The 19,932-nt window shown below is 43.6% G+C and overlaps 1 protein-coding gene across 5 annotated transcripts in view; it reads left to right on the forward strand.

The window, feature by feature from the left end:
• LOC104929357 (microtubule-associated protein 2) overlaps positions 1 to 19,932 on the forward strand; it is a 46,179-nt gene that overhangs the window by 5,933 nt on the left and 20,314 nt on the right. For 4 of the 5 annotated variants that reach the window (XM_027291408.1, XM_027291404.1, XM_027291407.1 and 1 more), the window contains exons 2-3: positions 11,116 to 11,196; positions 18,610 to 18,670. The gene's annotated coding sequence lies outside the window, so the exon portion shown is untranslated. Of the gene's footprint in view, positions 1 to 11,115; positions 11,197 to 18,609; positions 18,675 to 19,932 lie in introns of all 5 variants that reach the window. The other variant, XM_027291405.1, reaches the window with a different exon arrangement.

Raw genomic sequence — 19,932 nt, forward strand, 5'->3', positions numbered from 1 at the left:
CAGTTTCCTTGTAAACTTTTATATTCAGTGTTCTTTGTATTGCTTTTAATGACCGTACAGAGAAACCTGTTCAATTCGTTGGCCTCTCAGGAACAGCAAACCTGTCTTGTGTGTTTTACCTCTGCATCTAAACCGCCTGACATTTTTTATGCAAGAAGTCGAGGAGCCAACCTTTTACTGCGGCGAAGGGAGAGATCCTGCAGAGCTTGGGGTCCATAGATGACATGACATGATCCACCTCGCTTCTGCATGTTTTTCTCTCTGCGCAAATGACATTTAATACGCTCACTGTAGGTCATTTCCTCCATCAGGTAAGAAAACCATGAATCCATTGTTGATACCAGCATGTTTTTTTTCTGACTGTAGCACCGATCCAAACATTTCAAACATGAACTTCAAAGCTGCGTCACTCGGTATGTGTGATATTATCTCTGTTGCTGTCTACAGGAGCACAAAGCCTGATTGCTATCTCCTACTACTGTCTATGCAGGCTTGTTTCTGACACAGAAATATGTATAGAAAGACTGCAGCAGAAATAACTCAGAAGCATATTCCCAAGCAGAGTCTGTAATTAGCTGTTTCTCTTGCAAAATCACTTCGGTTTAAAGCCACCAGCTTTTCCCAGTCCTTTTGTCTGCACACCGTGGGTCGCCAATTATTGATTTTGTCGCTCCCAAGCCTCCTTTTCCTCAGCTTACCTATCCCCTGTGGGGAAGCTGGAGAAGAGGGAGACCCCCCGTGGATCTGCATGTCCACATTCAGATGCTAATCCCCCACCATCTGCTTTTCTACCTTTGGGGGTGGCTGCCCATGATGCCTCCCGGTCCATGCTCACTACGGGGCAGGGAGAAAAATCCTTGAGCTCCTTGTGCCCTAAAGGCTTGCCAGGCTGATTGCCACTTCTGCACCCTAATCAAAGCACACCACATCCCCCTTTAGTCCTCTCCCTCACCCCTTGCTTTTCTCCAAACAGGGGTCATCCATAGAGAAGAAATCTAAAGAAGTTGCCCCCTCTATCCAGAGGCAATGGAGCATAGCATAATAGACTTCTTCTGCATGACCCCTCATGTCGCCTGGTCAAAAAGAGGCTTCTGGACAGATGAGTTAATCACTGCTGGTGCAACGTCATAGGCTGATTCTAAAACTGTCAGCTGATCAAATGAAGCAGACGTGATTTACACGTAACTTCAGGATTGCTGAAGTTTGGCTCCCACTCTTTTGAGTGGGAATGCTTCTCAGGCTTGTCTTTTTCTGAGCGGCTCAGCCTCAATTGGTGTGTGTGTGTGTGGGATTGTGCTTGGATGACATAATAGAGTATATTTTGGTTGTCACTGCAGGACGTCCCTCTTCTTGTAGTCAGCCTGTATTTAGAACTTCTTGAATATTATATTTTTAGTGTAAAACTCCTCGTGGATGAAGCCAAAGTGTGGCTGTAGTCTTTCAGAAATCGTGGGTTTCAGATGCTGTTTACTGCACCAGAGAACACTTTGTTTGAAGCACGCCAACTCCTTAATAAAACCTTTCTCATTCCCCTTAGAGAAATGCATTGCATTTGTACAGTAAGAAAGCCCTAAATGATCAAAAAAAGTGTAAATAACTCTGGAATGAAAACATGATAACTGACAAATATCTCCAAAAGTTTCCCACCCAGATCAGATGAAACCTCCACAACAGAGTGCTGATACAAACAGGAAAGTCAGCCACTCAGATCGTTGACTCACAGATAGTCCCCCTCTCCCACCGACCTTTATCTTCCATATTCTCACCGCTAATTCAGCACAGCTTCGAGCTTTTCCGAACCCAAAGACATGGAATGCATTTTTATCTGCAGTAGCTCGTATGTTCTCGAGCCCAGTTATTTCCTGTGCTGGGCGGCATCCCGTCAACAGACATGTGAACCAGTTGTGATATAACCACAAAGGCACGGAGCTGGAGATTCAAGGCGCTTTAATCTGCATCCACATCTGAGTAATGAAAACACAAAGCGCCGTATAATTCAGCCCGTCTACATGCGACTGTGTCTGCATGTGTCTCTGTTTTATTTTGTGTGTGAATTTTCTTCCTCTGTGGGTGTGTGTTTGCATACAGTATGTGTGAGTCCACTTACGTAATGCCGAAGTGACAGTCACTCTGCTGCAGAGCTGATGGATGCATGGTGAACGCTGATGATGCACTGACAGCAGCACTGCTTGGTGTCCTTTCCAAGTGGATGAACTTACCTGTGCGAGGGCTCATTCATCTTTCTGGCACTGTCACTCTGGCTGTGTCAACACTTTGACTGGGCATGAATAAAAAATGATTCAGACTTCAGCCCAAACTCTGAACTTTTAGTTTCACCTCTGCTCTGTTTCTTTATTGTTTGACCTTTTCCAGCCATCTCTGTGGATTAGTTCAACACGTTTGCAAACATTTAGGTATTCATTGATTAATCACATAACAATGTTGTTAATCAATTATCCACTGAATTCAGTTATGAAGCTAAAATGTCAATAATTTTGATTCAATTAGTTGTCAACTATGAGATGAATCGCCAGCTCTTTTTTTTAAGATTATTTTTTTGGCCTTTAATGATAAGACAGACAGGAAGCAGAGAGAGGGGGAGTGACATGCAGTAAATGGGCGTCCGATGCTGGATTCAAACCGGGGCCAGCTGCAGCGAGGACTGTAGCCTCCACACACGGGGCGGCCGCTTAACCCACTACGCTCCCGACTGCCCTGAATCGCCAGCTCTTTTAACTATTATTTATCATTTTGAGTCAGTCAAATTCCTCTATGACAGTGAACTTAATATCTTTGGGAAAAAGTCAAGAGTTCATCCACTGGGGATCACTAATGCCTGGACCAAATTTAATGGCAATCCTTCAATTTTCAATCTTCAAGTTTGAGTTGCAGCTGTGTATCAGCGACCTTTACCCCTTCATGAATCATCTGTGATTTACATTCATATTTTTTGTCTCATGAAATAAAGGCGGTGGTGGAGACTGCAGAGGAATGTTCTCAATGTCATTTTTCAGACAAGGTTTGTGTTGATAGGAGTCTTGACCTCGCAGAGTTTTGTTTGACGCTGTAGAAAATTTCAGTTGTCTTCATTCTTTTGTCAGACGTAGCAGCTGCATGACGGTTTATAAAAACAGGTTCCTCTCAAAAAAAGATGAGATATTTTAAACCATTTGTGACTTTGTAGCTTACCAATCCTTTTATTTCTCACTACATGACCACTGTGCCAATAAATCGCAGTCCTTGGGTCTCATATTTAACTTTGTCTCCCGATGGAGCCATAGCCATAGTGACTCATCTCAGTGTCATGGAAACAAAGTACTATCATTGCAGCCTCCTAAACCCCCACAGAAACCTGTAGCCCACACAGCCTCACCAACTGTGCAGTAAAATATTGACTGTATTAAACCTTTAATCAGTTTTCATGTCTTCTTATAGGACTTGACAAATATGACTTTATAGATGCAACAGGAATACTCAGACATGTCCTGAGGTGCAGCTGGCTCCAAGCATGTAAATGTCAAGCAAGTTAATGAAGAATGACCTCACCGTTGAGTCCCTCAAGTGCAGGCGGTCATTATCTCTTCACCATGTATAACCTGCTCTTTATTCTTAATAACTCCAGCTTCATTCTTCACTACTTCCTCTTTTGTTAATGGAAACTGGCAGTGAACCCCCTTCCCACCTGACCTCCTTCATCTGCCTTAAGAGCCAGGCTCATATTATTGCCTCCTCCCCTGCATGCCATCCTACTCTAACCACAATATTGCTGTATCACTTACACTAATAGCCTGCACTCAGAGTACCACGAGGTGAAAAGCACTGCGGAGATGCTTCCTGTCGACGGAGGTTAGATGTGGAAGGATTGCACATTTGTTCACTGGTGTTTGCTATTAAAATGCAATTTAAAAGGCCGTCTGTTTGAGATGATTGAATAGTTATATTGTGTCTAATACATTATCTTTCATCCAGAGACTGTCAGCTTGCTGCTATCGATGTTTTTTTATGCCTCATCTGCTTTGTTGATATTATTCCATCAGCTTATTATCTACAAATTTTGTAATTTCCAAGCCTCGAGGTTTACATTTGACAGCTGTTGTTGCAATTGTTATTGCACACTATGTAGCATGTCACAGCCATATATAATCCATTGACAGTAGAAAGAATGGACGTTGTATGTTACTAAATGTTACCAAAAAGATGCAAAACAACGGAGAGTGATGCCATACAATGGAGGGCTTTTTACATGCATGTGTGCTATACAGAAATGATTTGAAGCCAACAGCTGCATGGAATGGTGAGGGAAAAAATCCATCCATAAGTCAACTTTTTTAGTAGCAGCTGAAGATTTGTTTTCACTCAGTACATAACACATTGTTATTCATTTATCACGAGGGTGTTGCTCGCAGTTTTTCCCCGCTCGGTGCAGCCAAAAATCAACATCATGTCTATTCCTGAGCCTCCAACAACCATGACTCATTTCTTTTTTTTTCTTGCTTGTTTTGGATGCTTTACTGACAGGGCGGTTTCTCATGCGTCCTCTGAATGACAGAGTTGCCCCATAAGACTTGACAGCTGTTGACTCCGGCTCCGGGGATGTTTTTCTGTGTTTGTTTGTCGTGTGTTGGTGTTTAGACTTAGCCAGTGTGAAGCTCCGTGTTCGCACGCCAGAGCCCGTGAAACTCTAACCCAGGATGTAGCTCTGTGCTGACGTCTTTTCCCATGTTCGTTGACTATATTTGAATGCAAACTGTATCCTATGCTGTGTGCGCTGCAGTAAACGTCCTGCACAGCTGCCCCTCCTCCTCCCTCTTCCTCCTCCCTGTTTCTGATGACTTCCAGAAACTTCCGCTCTTCACTGCGTCTCAGTGACACGTGTGTCCTCTCTCCTCCAAGCTTTAAACACCACAGCAACCCTACAGGAGTGATCAGCTGCTCGCTTTCGCTCCTCGTTCCTAGTGCAGCGTCAGATGTACAGGTGTTTCCAAGAGCTGGAAATTGTGAAACAATATATTGATTGTGGGTGTAATTGTTAATAATTCAGATATATTGGATCCTAAAGGAGTGTGTATTCTTGCAAAATTCTGCAAAAGATTATGGGGACTGAAGTGGTTACAAAGTGCTTGAACAGCAGGAGTCCCTAACCCTCCCCATCACTGCTTGCTCGCTTCATCTTCCAGTGTCTAATATTCACCTTTGTCTGATGCTGATCTCTCTCTGGAGCTCCACATCTATGTCTCCGGCATCTGACCGACCACTGGTGCCCAGATCTCAGTGCTCCCTGTGTAGGTGCTAATTTAGAGCAGATGGCACGTGGACGCCAGGCCTGAGAACTCCCATCAACAGGAAATGGCTTAAAAACGGGGACATCCCTTCTACAAATTACAGCCATTTACCCTTCCTTGCTGGTAACCTGCCCTGAACACTTAGATATCAAACAGTGATGGGATTTATGTGGAGTACTTTTCATTCTCATTTTAAATCGCCTCGCTTGTTTGTGTGCACTCTGCGTAGGTGTGAGTGCATCATCTCTGACCTTCTGCTACGAGATGAATTATTTGTTTGCTTTGCTGCATTCAGACACCCTGCAGGGACAGAAGAGGATTACACAGTCCAACAGAGGAGCAACAGACAGCTTTAAAATTGGAGGACGAGCACCTTAGGGCAAAGATACTGCATGAACTGAGTCCATTAAAGTAAGCTGTAAGCGCCTGAATGATGCATCCCGAATCAGTCAAATCTAAGAGTGGTTTTTACCTTCTAAGGGTAACACCAGTGGAGCAAGAAGCTACAATCTACGTTAGTTTGGACATCCAGAGGGAGCTCAGAGTAGAAAGCTGAAAGGAGCCAGCTAAGGTGGTTTGGGCATCTGATTAGGATGCCAACTGGGTGCCTTCCTTTGGAGGAGCTAACCCAGAACCCACTGATGGGACTACATAGCCCATCTAGCCAAGGAACGCCTCTAGAAGAGGAGCTGAGTGCCCTGGTAAACCTGCTGCCACCATGATCCAACCAACCAAGAGGAAGAAAATGGATGGACCTATTTTATACACTAAATGATGATTTGAATAACTGTCAGCTGCAGCCGCCCTGTGCTGCTTTCCAGTGAAGTGGAATAGAGAGCGCCGTGTTCTCTGTGATGTTGTGATTTTTCCATGGAGTAATACGGGATTCCTGTTCGGTAGCCTGTGTTTGAGTTCAGCCCAGGGTGTAGGGACGACTTCAAAGCCCATGGCTACACCCTGTGGTTAGTGTAAAGCAAGGAGCACGCGAGCTGCAGCCTTCAAACACACACATATACACACAACACGGGCACACGGCTGATATATACTGTAAAGCAGGCACACGCCTACAGACAGGCGCAAATTTATTTAAGTCCATAAAAGCAGTTGACTGCGTTTTCACCCCGCGGTCGTAGCATCCCCACCCCCCTCCTCCTCCACCCGCTGTAAAACACACACAGGCTCTCCACTTCCTGTCTCTCTACTCAAATCTGTGTTTTAAACGGGCCTCTCAGAGGCATATTTCACATTTGAGGAATTTCCTGTGTTCTGCTTATATCAGAGAGGAACGACTATCCAAGAGCAGCACACACACACACACACACACACACACACACACACACGCAGAGGCCATCTTTAGCCTGTCAGTGTGGGAGGGTGACCTCCACGTTGTGTACATGCACATGAATGTGAGACAACATACAGCCCTGGGAGTCAGAGGGCGTCTTTCTGGGCGGTAGAAGATGAACTGAAGGATTACTTTCCATATTTTATCCAGTTGTGCTCCAGCTGTGGCACAAGGAGAAGGGTGTGTTCTGGTTGTGTTATGAATGGAGATGGTGTGACGCTCACTCTTGGCAAATGAGCACACTTGTATTTGTTCTTGGCAGCTGCAAACAAGGAAGGCAGCACTCTCACAAACCTCAGGGTTTTTATGCGCTGAAGGACTTTTCTCAAGCCGACTGTAAATAAAACTGTAGCTTTCTGCAGAGTAATTTTGATATGTTCTGTCTGCACGGAGTTCATTAAAGCTTTTATATTAACCACCCAGACGTAATGGAGTGCAGGAAGTGATCTGTTATACATTAACAGCAGCAGTTTGCTCAAAAATAAATCAAATGACGACCACACGGCAGCAAACCGTTTGCAAAATTGGACTTCCCACTCTCACTCCTACACGGCAGGAGAGTTAGTTTGGTTAGCTGAATGGGAAGGTGGAGAAAGGAGGCCTGAACAGTGTGACACAGTGTTTTAAGATGGAAGCTTTCTAAATCTTTCGCATCAAATTGAATCGGTAGCTTTTAGTACTGAAGTTTCAGTCATGCCAAACTGTAAAATCAGTGCTTATGCAGGCCTAGTTTTGACTTTGAACCAGCAAGTTCAATCTAAGAACGAGACAAGACAGTCAGACCAATGAAACCATGAACGTATTCTCACACATGAAGCTCTTGTCATCTCCATACTGTCTACTTCAGCACATACATAACTGTAATGACTTACAGTCAGTGCCATGTTAATACTTTCACCCAGACATGGACCGAGTAATCACTTGTCCTGGCAGACGCACGTTAATGACGGAGGATTGGATCACAGAGATCACAAGAGCAATCTCTTTTCAACCACAAGTGCTCTTTTTGGCTGGAAATGGTCGAAAATACGGCGGCATCTGCTTGTTTTGTTGTTTGCTTTGAAAAACAAAAAGTAAATTCGATTTAAGACTGTGGAAATCTAATTAGCCAAATCCGTGCTGATCTGGCTGCCTGTTTAAAGGTTAGCGGCTGCTTGTCAGGCTGAGACCGACTCCATCACTGAAGGTTTTTCATGATCATTAGATGAAATTATTTCCATAAAAACTCCCTTATTCTGCATTTCATTGGCTTTCAGTTTGCTCAATAACAAAAGGTTTGTTGCTGTCAAAGGCTTAATCTGCTTCTGTTGTTTGATCACAAGCTGTTTGAGGACTCAGAGGTCAGAGGTCAGTCTGTTAAGAGCAGCTAGGCCAGACACAGAGGCTGATCCTCTCCATCCCCTCAGAGCCCTCTGCATATAGACACAACAGCGTGACTCACACTGAAGCCAAAGTCCTTGTTCAAGCGCCGTGCCCAACCTGTCACAATCCCAAACATGTGTATGAGGTACAGGAACAAATATCTCAAGGAGAGGTGGAGATAACAAGAGATTCGTAGTCACCAAGACACTGTTGTTGAAATTTCACAGTATTTTACTGTAAAACACAGTGAGTAACATCATGACGTTTCTTTTGGTTTTGGTGGAAGTTGACTAACACATTTAAATGCAACTATAAAAAAAAGAAAAGTAAATAAATCAATAATAATTTTTACATTTTGCCATCAGATGTTTGTTTTTTTACTCAAGTAGTAGTAGTAAATTAACAGTTTGTGTACCGTTTTGTTGACAGTGCATAAAACTGAATCAATTATCAGTAGTACTAAAGTAATAATATAATTAAAAACACAGTACAAACACTGTATGTGGTTCCCAACCAGTGTTTAGAAATCCTAGAAATGTTCCAGACTCTATAAACTGTTGAGGGATTTGCTCTCATGCCATGCTTAAGCTTTAGATGCATGTGTTTTGATCACATTTCCGCTTTGTCTCCACCTTCTTTGGCCTCCTCGCCTTTTTGTCCCAAAGCGCTAACCCCCGATCTTCAATCAATGAATGCATTTATATAAACTGCTCTCTGCTGTCCCGTAAACCACAGTTCAAGTTACGGCATACTAAAAACAGAATTACGGCTTCAATGCCAGTTTGTGTTCAATGCTGCAGAACCGCCGCATCCGCCGCTGTTGTCTTCTCAAGCACCTGCAATAAATTTGCCCGCTCAGTAAAACCCAGCTTGTGCTGATGCTGCATTATTTTAAAAAAAGGCTTGAGTCATGCTTGCAGAACGGGTCCGATGAGGTGACAGCTTGGAAGACAGCTTGCTGGATGTGATACACCCGGCAAGTCTGGGATTCATGGAGCTAAACAAATTCCGTTATTTAGTCAGCACCAGTTTGTTTTCCTTAAGAAGCAGATGATGCTTCATTTATGATCCATCACACTGCACAAGAACCAGGATCTCAATCAAACAACACATCAAACAAGCTCCGAAATCTCACGTCCAAATCTGGATGAAGGGGGCCAGGCAGATTACACCCAATCCTGCGATGATCCGTTCAGCTAATCCTGATATAGTTAGTTGGCAGTGCCCCAATCTCACTGCTCGGGAACAGGCAACAACAGGCTATAACCATCAACCCCCATACCTTCACACAACACACCAATGAAAGGCCTCCCAAAGGGCAGCTGGTGTTGACAGGACTGTCTGCGCCTCTTCGAGCCACGAGGCTCTACCTCCCATGCTGCCCAAACCTTCCCTATTTTCTCCGTTATCTCCCGTCTCTTTGTGTTCATCCTGCACTGCCCGGGTCGACCACTCAACCCTCTTAACAAAAAAAATCATATTGAATTTGACGGCAGGATTATTTCTCCACCGCCATTTTAAACGTCTCCTTTGCTTCCTTTAAACCTGATCCAGTCACCGATGCTGACATGTTGATTACAGTCTTACACTGATGGCTCTTTCAACCCCCCCACTGAAACAGGACAAGCTAATGATGGGACTGGGAGAGGATGTGATGTGGGATGGAAGGAGCAGGGCTGGCTTGTTCTACTCCTTCTCTTCCTCTAATTTTTTAAGTGGGTTTGGGAAGCGTATGACTGTATCCTTTGTGATTCAGCCTCACGTCAACCTCAGTGGTCTCTGTGTGGTTTTGGCATTCGTGTTGGGGAGTGTCTCTGGTCATACTCGTTTGTCTTGGTGGGCTAAATCATTTCCTTGTTATAGGAGAGGTTCTGATGTCTATCTTAAAACAATAACCTACTTCTAACACGACAAATTTATGCCAGTATGAAACAGCAAAGGGTGGAAAATGGTAACAATAAGCTGATCACCCATACAAGTCAATTTGTGAATATAACAATGTTTATTTTTGCCAAATATTTTGCTGGTCCTGACTCATAATTTGGCCGCTCTTCATCATAAAATCTCATGTTGGTGAATCTGGCTCTGATTTTAATTGTTCAAAACTTTGTGGTATCATCCATCAGAAGATTGTAGCCGAACCCTGTTGTTAAAAAGGACAGTCCTCCAAAGTTGAACCCAAAACTAATACTAGCCAAATTGAAGGGATGTCTTCATTCTGGCTATCGGCTGCAGAATTATTTCTGGTGCTAACAAATGACAACTTGGATGTTATACCTTCTCTGCGGCTTAATTTTTGTGCTAAAGGGCCGTGACTCTGGATGGTACCCACTTGTCATGGCCAGCATGGAGAGGAGGAATGATCACACTTACCAATAATGCTTTGAACATGAAAAAATGACCTTTAATACATCCAAATGTCCAAATTTGCACTCATCCAATACTGATTGAGCTTCTCATCTCATAATTTCTGTATTTATTCACATCTTTGACATCTTTGGTGCTGCTAGTAATGGATGGTTAAAGACTTGGACCATTGTGAGCCTCCGGACTATAAATATATTTCATTTCATGTGGTTTGAGGTTGTGAGTAATGAGCGGGGAATTAGGCTTTCAGCAGTCAGCGCTCGGTGCTACCGACTCGCTCTGCTTTTCTGGCCTCTGCAGTCTCTCTCTCTGCCTTTGTTTCACTGCTGCGGCTGCAGTCGGCCATGCCTGCAAATGAGCACCAGGACAGAGGAATTATTCAGCACGGGGGCAACAAGCACCAGCACCCCTCCTTTTTTATATACACACACACTGTCATGTTCAAATGTTTCATGCATTCATAACGTCCGAATTGTCCCATGGGATAACCACAGAGAGGGAGAGTGAAGTGTGCTGCTTTGGGGGGTTGGATGAACTTCATATCCATTTCAAACGTGAATTAATGTGACTGACACATGCACAGACATCCACCCCTCCCCAAATGCAAGGGGGAGACGCTGTGTTTGGTTGCAGGGTGGGGGGTGGAGATCTACGTGAGACAGCATGCCGGTTGGCTCAGTGTGTGTGCTCCAGTCGCCGGTGAAAAAGCATCAACCATCGCAGACTCCTGAATCTTTTTTTGTCCTCCTCTCTCTGCAGAAGCCGCTGCCTCGTCCCCCTCCCTCCCTTTGTGCCCTCATTGTCAGACAAAAAGCTGGAGTATTCGCCCTACCCCACCAGGTAAGACGTCTATTTTACCTTGTTTTGTGCAGCTGCTTATTGCTTTGAAAATGATGGAGCAGAAATTAGGACATCAGGGAGCAAAGAGCCGGTTTCTCCCTGCGTATCATCCCCCCTTTGTTTGCAGAGATCCTCTAATTATTCCGGATATTTGCTGCTGACATATTAAAGTTACAGAGCTGATGTTGTGATAAAGCCACGGGCTGTTTCTGTGTTTTGGTGGCCTTTAGTCTTTGTGACGTACCTCGTCTAGACATTGCTGATTATTCAGCCGGCAGGACAGCACAGTTCACCCTGAGAGTGCTCCTGCTGAGATATAAACCCCTAATCTTTGAAATTTCTTTGAAAAAAAGCATAATTTCAATTGAAATAATGCCCATTTGTGATATATTTAGAGGCTGAGGCTGCGATGGCATGTGGCCGTTGGGCGGTTAGCGACTCATAGCCAGCAGATTGTTGGTGGTTTCTCCGTGGGAGTGACACCAAGCCAAGCGAGACCGCAGGACATATTACTCTGACTGTCAGCGTCGGCAGAGCTGGCTGTCACAAGTTTACTGACGGCTCGCCTCGGCTCGGAGGGGGTTTCGGGGTGGACGTGAGGGTTTTGATGTGAGCAGGTGGTGATGATGATGGAGTGACTCCATGTCTTTACCCCCTTTTTCTCTCTCACTCTTCTTTATTCCTCCCCCCTCGTGTTCCTGACTTTATCTGTTTTGATAATGTCATCTCCCTCCTACTCATCCTTTCCCTCTGATTTTTGTCTTTTTCTGACTCAAAGACATAAAAATTTCTCTATGTTCACTTTTGTGTTTAAGGCAGAATTATTCTGGAACTGATTCTGGTCTGAACTCATTTCGTTTCTGACGGTTGGAGAAGTGAAGGCGGGAAAGCTACTGAAACAATGCCCGTCTCTTTCACACTCTCTCTGTAACACCTACATCTACGATCTCCGTTATATTTCAAATGCCTCGCTCACAAACAGCAGTTGGAACGAGAGGCGATATTGACTCCAAAACAATGTCCCTCTCTCCCACTGATTTTTGTCCTGCGAGCGCGGTAAAGTTGGTTAACCAACCGCCCCAGCCTGCCAAACAATGACCTTCCTCTGAGGGCATGAGCTAAGCAGAAATGGAGGAGGGATGCAGGATGAAGAGAAAGAGGAGGATGATCAAGGGGCACAGGACTCCATTTGTGACCCTAAAAAAGATGACAGGGAGAGGGCGTGTTTGCCCCTTCGTCCTGCCCTCCTAAGCCATGCCATGTCATCTGAAGTTGGTTGCCAGGAAAAGACAGCTCGCCTCGCAGCTGCCCAACAGCCATGTAGACAGAGACAGACAGAAGGTGAACTGGAGGGCACGTCACTACAGATGTGACAGACACTGTGTTGTCTGTCACCTACAGAGAGACATTGTACAACCATAGACTGTAAAAAACATGGATGGTTTCTGAAGAGCCGTTTTGAAGCTCAGTGTCGTGGCCCTGGCCGCTGCCATCTGCAACAGTAGTTCTCAACATCAGCCTCTCTTGATGTCTACCAGAGATGAAAAGTAAAGTAGGTCATTTGCAGAGGCAAACTGAAGGAGAAAGGGACGTTGCAGTCGACTCAACACCACCATCAACTTTGACAAATGCCCCTAAGTGTCTGTTGACAAGAGATGCTTGATGGTTATGTAGCCGCACGTCAAAGCATTGACAAAGACGAGGTGAACCATAGAGACAGCGTGTTATTTTGGGTGGAGTGCAGTAGAGTTGGTGAATACATGAGAAGTGAGAACATAGGGGCATATAATTAACTCTGATTTACACTCAGAAAGCTGTCGTCTGCCCTAAAAACTGAATATTTTCAGTGTCTTCACATTCTTGAAGTCACAGCCTCCAGGCCTCATTTTGGACCCACCTTGTCCTATCATGTTGACTGATAAATGTGTGTCAGATCACTCAAAAAAACCTACATGTATACGAACATAGACCAGTCCTCCCACCTGTCTCCACTCTTAAGAGCAGCTGTCGCCTCCAGGGCCACAAAGACCTGCACCTGGTCCTGCCCGGTTTTCATAACGCAGTCTGGAGAAGTGCCGCTCACTCGCATGTGTTTGAGCTTGTAGGTTATGTGACGGGCAGAGCGTGTTTGGTTTGAGCATCAATAGTATGTGGAATGTTTTTTATGTGTTGTCCACTGTTAGCAACGTCAGAAGAAGGTACCTAAAGGACCCAGTGACCCAGTTATGGCCTGCCTTCAGCAGATTCTCACTCAAGTTGTTTTCTCTCAAGGAGTTGATGCTAACCTTGGGGTTTGTCTGTGAACTGAACGTCATGTTCCAAAACGGTGCTCCATTCATCCCAATGGAAATAGTTCATGAGGTTTTCATGTTTTTGGGCTCGTTATGACTGTTATGAATGTGAAATTGTAGAAATTATGATCAACCCTGTCTCCTGGATTAGATTTGTTGTTCATGTAATGAGGAAATGTCTGGCATGTCACAAAAATGTTCAAAGAGAACATCTGCTCCTAGTGACGGCAGTATTATTAATTATTTTGGTCATGTTTATGCACTCACATCATTTGGTCGAGTTTCGTGGTCTGGTTTGATACAGAAAAAGTACACAATGACTTGAATCACAACATTTAATCTTTGCTTAAGTCTAAATCAAACCTAAACTAGTTCTACAATCATCTGCTTGTCGGTGTCTTTGCTCTCTCATGCTCATCTTTGCTCTTTTATTTCTCTGGCTTAATTACGAGCCTCCCTTCTGGCAGAGTTCGACTCATTAGCCCCTCTATCTACTCTGTATGGCGTCCCTTCTTTTCTCTCTGTACTTCGGTATGATTGCACCAAGTACACAGAGGCCCCTGTTGAATAAAGCAGTTCAGGACAACGTGGAGAGTCGTGATTAGAAAAGACGAAATGAATCACAGATGCAATTACTCACCGGCTCACATGGAGTGAAGTCGGTGAGGACGATAATAGGGAGCCGTAAACGCTTAATGTGAGTGAGTATATGAACTCTCAAATGATGTGGAAGAGTAGTATGGAGTGACTCGATAGAAATTCTTTAAGAAATGAATGAAATAACAAATATAAATGCTGTTTTCTGTGCTTTTATTTTGAAACTTGTCTTTGTATGTTTCCATATTCCTCATCTTAACCACAACCCCTTGTGGCTTTGATGTATTAAACATGCATGTGTTTGTGTGTGTTGTATGGAGGCGTGCACTGGCCTGAGGGAGTGTGTGTGTGTGTGTTTGGGGAGAAGGAGGCCGTCTGTGTGAATTATAGATGAGGAAATTGGGGCGCTGGCCAAGTTAAAAGGGAGGAAGCCGAGATCTCAAAGGAGAGGCTCCATCAAATGTTCCGGCTGGACCCCCCTGGTTGGACTAAAACTCGCCAAAAACAGTCAGAACAAACCGCTGCAGCTTCAACAGCCACTTTATTGGCACGAACGGTGAAAAATGAAAGTGGGATTGCTAAGTAACACAGTTCCTTTTTTTAGCCTTCAGCACCTCTGGTAGCAGGTAGAAGTCTTTCTGGAGGTAGCAGCTAAGCCTTCAGGTGACATAACACAACTCTGCCAGCTATATTCAAGGAAACTAGGACTACCAAATATAGTAAGAAAATCACGGTTTGTGTCAGTATTGGGTGCTTGCTTAACTCGCCCTCTCGTTAGCGAGAAAAAGACAGTGCCAAAGACGAGACTGAAAGGTCTTTGGGGGTAAAACACTGAACCCCAAACGGCTGCAAACTGTCAAGCCAACACCTTGCATGGTTAAGGTTAGAGAAAGAGTTCAGTGTTGAAATGGTTACTGTTAATAAAAAGGCAAAGGTGAAGCTTCCTGCATGGAAGTCAGACACCTGTACTTCCTGCTTCACTATCTGGAGGCGCCAGGAAACGATGGCGGTAGTGTTTGAGGAATCTCTGTCCCAAAATAAACCAAATAACTGTATATTTGGAATTTGAGTTCTAGTTTGGGAAGCCTCAAAGAGTCGAATAAGTAAATTATGAGGCTGTTCATTTGTGTGGGGAGCCAACAGCAAGTCAGCCAAACTCAGCAAGAGGAATTCTCTAACCCGAAATAGCTGCAATCGCCCAGTGAGCAATTTTTCGTAGGACAAGTTACTGATATGCAAGAGAAAGTTTACATTCCTTGTACAAAGGTTTGCAATAAGAAAATGTCTAATTTGTTTTCAAATAGACTAAAACATGTAAACCACTGTTTTATTTTGTATTTATTGTGTATTTTAATTTGAAGGAAAGATGAACTGGAGTGATAGGTCACGTCACAAATTAAAGAAAAACGAAATATAACGTGTTGAACTTCCAGAACATCTGCGTTTGTTCAGCTTCTCCACACATTTATTAAAGCTCTTGTTCATCTGCGTATTGAGGGGAAGAGACAAAACCACATAAATTACTCTCTGAGGGAGGCAAGTGGATATTATAGTGAGAGAGAGAGACAGGAAGTGGAGAGGGAAGAAGAAAACACTAAGGACACACAGGAAGTAATGTCTCTTCTGGGTGGGCGGTCGAGGAAAGGATGAGGACAGAGAAAGATGTGTAGTTCCAGCCCAGTCCCAAAAATATCAGGAGCCTGACAAGAATACAAGTGAAGTCGTGTTTTAACTGTCACGGTAAATGATATGTCTCTTGCTTGTTATGTAACCTAAGTCTGCATCAGTGATCTCAGCCTGTGTTTTTAATCTCTCATGATAAATTCACAAGTAAGTAGAGCTTGTGATCTTGTGCACCCAAGACTAATTAAGAAACTATGCACGTTAACTGTAATTGTGGAAAATAATTGATTGATGAGTGAAACAGTTATCTTATTTCTTTTCTGCACTAATGATCTGACTCCCACAGCCCGTCTCATGATAAAATATCTGAAGCGTTTCATATCTGATCTCCAAGCTCATTAATTGTACTTTTACAGGATGACATGCTGATAATTTAACATTTTCACAATCTTATCAGTCACCCAAGATTACATCAACTCCTCGCGCACATCCTGCGGGTCGATATTTACTGCATGGGCACAAACAGAGAGAGCAGGGTTGAACAAACAAGCCATTTGTCTGGACTCTTGATGTCGACGTTGCATTTTTCGCCTTACATTCGTCTTGACCTGAATGTTCCTCCCAGGAGGACCGAGGCCAAACGGGTCAAACAGTAGGCAAAGAGAGCAGAGGAGAAGGAGGAAGGAGGGGGAAGGAGGTCAGAGACTGACCTAATCCACAAATTTGACTTCACCATCAGAGACGAGGCAAACAGGAAATGAATCCTAATCTCAGCACCGGCCTAAAAGGCCTGATAAACCTCAGTGTAACGAGCCAAGAGAAGAGATAAAGAGGAACATCACAGAAAGATGTTTCCAGGATGATCTAGTCCATTTTGTTTTTTTATCGAGCAGCGCTCTCTACATTACAGACAATCCTTTAATTCTGCTGTATTGATCTCTCACACTGCTCATCCTGCAGCACGTTCATCATCCAAATCTCAATTTCAGCCACGCACAGCCTAAAGAATGCATAAAACATAGATATAAAGAAAGAGTCATCACAATGTGCAAGAAGAGATCAATTCAGACAATTTGTTACAGGATATGAATTAATTTGGCCGTTATACACAAGCAGCAAGTGCCAAAAACTGCAGTTCCTCTAACGTCCACTTGAGCCTGGTTTCAGAAGTGAGTCAGTCTCCATAAGTCCCCATGTTTCACAGCAGAAATAAACATGTTTACAGCCTGGTACAAAAAACAGTTTTGGTCTCTGTAGCTGATTTCCCCGTTCATGACAACTGTGGCAGGACTGCCAAGATGGTGGCGGCCAGAGCTGCATATTTTGAGCTTCAAAACGTCTCTGTATGTTTGTGAGTCATACATACACTGTCCATTCTTCATACTGTCAGTGGTTATACATCAAAAACAATCTAGTTTCTGTAAAGTATATGTGACTCACAATGCGAAACCACATAGTACCAGTAGTAAATAAATGTAATTTCAAGGAGACATGGTTACAATAACAAACCTACTGTATGGAGCCAAAGCTTTGGTAATGTTTGTATCAAAGATTTGGCTACGTTACAGATGATGCACTGCCAAACCAGTGTTTTGGACTTTTCTTAGCCTATTTACCTCGGCGTGTTTCCTTCTCCTTTCTGTCAATCCAATCTCCTTCCTAGAGTAACGAAATAATAAACAAACACAATAAAATCATGCAGTTCTGGAGAGAATCTTTGGGTAATGGTGACAACAGTGATACATACAGACAAAAAGGCTTTTACACACTGTGATTTTGATAAAGATGAGTCTAAAGAGGCAAAAAACCTGATTATTGAGGTCATTTTGAGATAATACTGTGTTGAAATTGTCCTTTAGTTGGAATACTTTCCCCCTATGTGCATTCTGTTTCCTTCTCTTTTGCACCCCAGGCCTCTTTTCTCTCGTCTCTAATAAATCAACCTCCTTCCTGTTTGGAGAATCTCCGTTTTGCTCTCTTTGTGTCCCTCTACTTCATCCTCTATCTCTTTATTTCTCGTCCAACTGCCTGTTGGCGCCAGAACCCCCCAACGGTGCTTTTCACACTGTTTTAATGTTAACAGGATGCTCTGTTTCTTTACAGTCCCAAAGCAGAGTAAACGTGCATGTCTGTCTTTCTTCATGGCCGGTTTAAGCCTTAACTCATCCCCTGGCTCAGCCCCAACGGACCAATCCAAGAATTTTACAAATCTCAAAAACAGCTCAAAGTGGAGTCTGTATAGTTGGCACACAGATGACAAGTTCACTTGTAATCACTTGTTTATGAAAAAGCCACTTTGATTTCTTTTTGGATTATTATTCCTGCAGTTGTCTTGGAAACTGTCCTACTGACCTCTCTTGCTCATTAGCTCGAACGATGGTTTATTTTTGTTTCTCAGCTTACCAATTTGGAAAGAGAAATTATATTTTGCTTTCTTTCTGTGAAGTAGATAAGAAGTTTGATTCCAGTGTCATATATATTGTTCGATATAAGGCTATAGCTAATAACACAAACTCTTTCCTCTTTTTTTGCATGCATGTGCACTCTCGTCACACACTCTGAATAGATCGTCTTTAGCTTTGTTGTCGTCCATCCAGCCCATCAGTGGCAGCTTTAAAGAGAGCCAAGGCCACGCTGAGGTTTGGATTAATGCTGCTGGCGGACTCCAGGTGACAGAGCTAAGCTGCTGTGTGCATGCACGGCTCATGCACGGTCGTGTTTAACACAAGGCTGTCTTGTAAAAAGTCCTTCAATTGATTCTGGACTAGCTGGGCTGGATTCAGACGTTGGAGCTTAAAGCTGTCAGTGAATTAAACAAGGTTTGACCCAGTGAGACAACTCCGTGTTAGTGCTGCAATGTATTGATGTGCTAACGTGTATCTTTTCTCTTTTTTTAATGCAGGTCTGAGCAGACGCCTCATCTCAGCGCTTGTCTGTTTCATCCATAAAGACAGCTCTTCAAGGTTGGTAAGCTAACAGAAAGACAATCATTTAACCTCACAGTGCTGCTAGATGAATCCGACTGGATTCATCATCTGGGGATCATGAATATCTGCTGTAGAGGACCAGCGGGTATCCTCTTCTGCTTGAATACAGCTTTTAAAGTCAAATATTTTCATCTGACACCTCAATAACCGAAAGAAAACACCAAAACATGGAAGTCTGGACAGCTGCCAGATGGTATACTATGCATTACTTCTACTCCATGACATTTCACACTCACTTTTCCCATGACTCATGGGGCCCGGGAGTCAGATCTAAGTGGCTGCACTCAGCCAGATGATTAGCTCGGCTGTTCATGGATATATAATAGAGGGGGGAATTATGCTCCCCAACATGAAGGGCCGATTGTTTGGGTGATGTCATGAAAGATATTTTTGACCGCCAAAAAGCAGTCATTAACTTGAATCTCATGTTTTGAGCTTTCTCTCCTTGAATGTGTTTGACTTTCCTGAGCGAGCAGTTAAATGCAGATTTGATGATAAATCTTCTGTTTGTGTCTATCTTCAGCTCACGTCAACAATGTGTTTGCCTCCAGCCAGGGAAGGTTTAGCTTTGCGGACGTGAGTGAGAGGGTGTGTTTGTGTCCGCGTTGATTGGAGCAGGGCGTGTGTTTAGGTGTGTAAGAACACGGGCGTGCAGGGCGTGGGCTTGTCAACAGTCATCTTAAATCCCGTCAGTCATAAAGGATGCGTGAAAATGCTGAAAAGATGGCTGGGGAGGGAGGCACTGACTGCCAAAGAGGCAGCGCTCGGAGAGCTCAGAGCTGTGTGAAAATGTCTCAGCTGTTGCTCTCTTTATCATGCGGGAATAATAATGCAGGAAAAACTTGACTGTGCTAGAAAAAGCACGATTAAATAAGAATGTTATTCAGTTATACGTCTAGAGTGAAGTTATAACAGTGAATCGGTGCTACATGAAGTCATGTTGGTGTTAAAGACCTGCAATAAATGAATACCTCTCTGACAGTGTCAATCAAAACTGAACATTATTATCTTTGTGGAGGCAGAAAGTAGTCCCCATGTTCAAATGTCCAACTTCACAGCAGAAATGCACCAATCTGATGAAGAAAATAAAAAGATATTAGTATATATTTAGATACATTGTCTTATACAGTGGTTAAAATGATGTTTTATAATTAAATTATTTAATTTAATAATGAGAATTGACTTTTTGTCTTTGTCATAGCTGCTATCATAACAAAACAGTTACACCGCCTGCATCA

This window comes from Larimichthys crocea, chromosome XIX (assembly GCF_000972845.2).
Source record: "Larimichthys crocea isolate SSNF chromosome XIX, L_crocea_2.0, whole genome shotgun sequence".
NCBI classification, from domain to species: Eukaryota; Metazoa; Chordata; class Actinopteri; family Sciaenidae; genus Larimichthys; species Larimichthys crocea.